Below are 800 nucleotides of genomic sequence, written 5' to 3' on the forward strand. Positions count from 1 at the left end.
TGCAATGTGTAAGATCTGGCCAGAATTTTAGTTTAAAATGTTCAAAAAATGAACTAACATTATCAATAGTATGTGAAGGAGCCACGTGATGATGTAATGACCAACACCTCCATCTATTGTATTTCAGAGATATCTACTGAAATGAGCATGCTAACCAATTAACTGTTGTAATACCACTTTATGACACGAGATGCTGTGTGAGTCATTTAGTAGAATTTAGCCTGTTCCTGCGGCTGTTGTCCAGCTAGATGCGTCAGTAACTTTTCTTTACTTTTCTTTTACAAGGAAGACTGTTTGATCCAGAACCAGCAGGTTCAGGATCCACTGCCTAATACTCTATCTGTTTTAGCCTATTCATATCTATCCCTAATATTTATTATACACACACAACAGACCTAACATGTTTGATTAGAAAGAACTTGTATGATCTAAACCAGAGGTAGCCAACACGGTGCCCGTGGGCACCTGGTCGCCTGCAGGGACCACATTAGTCGCCCGCAGGGCGTGTTCTAACTAAGGATAGCACTAAGTCACTATGAAGCTAAATTTGTAAAAATTGTATTCAATTGTGTTGCTGTTCTTTTTGAATCAATAACTATGCATTGATGTAGATTTGAAAATGACAATATTGAATATAAAATTAAAAAAAAAAAATGTTTTATGTATATATGAACTTTGACCTTGTCTGGGCTCAAAGTCCAATATCGCGCGCAAGACAAACCACCATCTCACTCTTTGCTGAGACAAGCTAGTGGGCGTAGCTACAATGGGGAGCTAGATGCGGTTTTTACCCCCCCCCC

The sequence above is a fragment of the Seriola lalandi genome, unplaced genomic scaffold (genome assembly GCF_002814215.2).
Source record: "Seriola lalandi dorsalis isolate HSWRI2012SDOR001 ecotype SW California unplaced genomic scaffold, Sedor1 jcf7180002054981, whole genome shotgun sequence".
Classification (NCBI taxonomy): domain Eukaryota; kingdom Metazoa; phylum Chordata; class Actinopteri; order Carangiformes; family Carangidae; genus Seriola; species Seriola lalandi.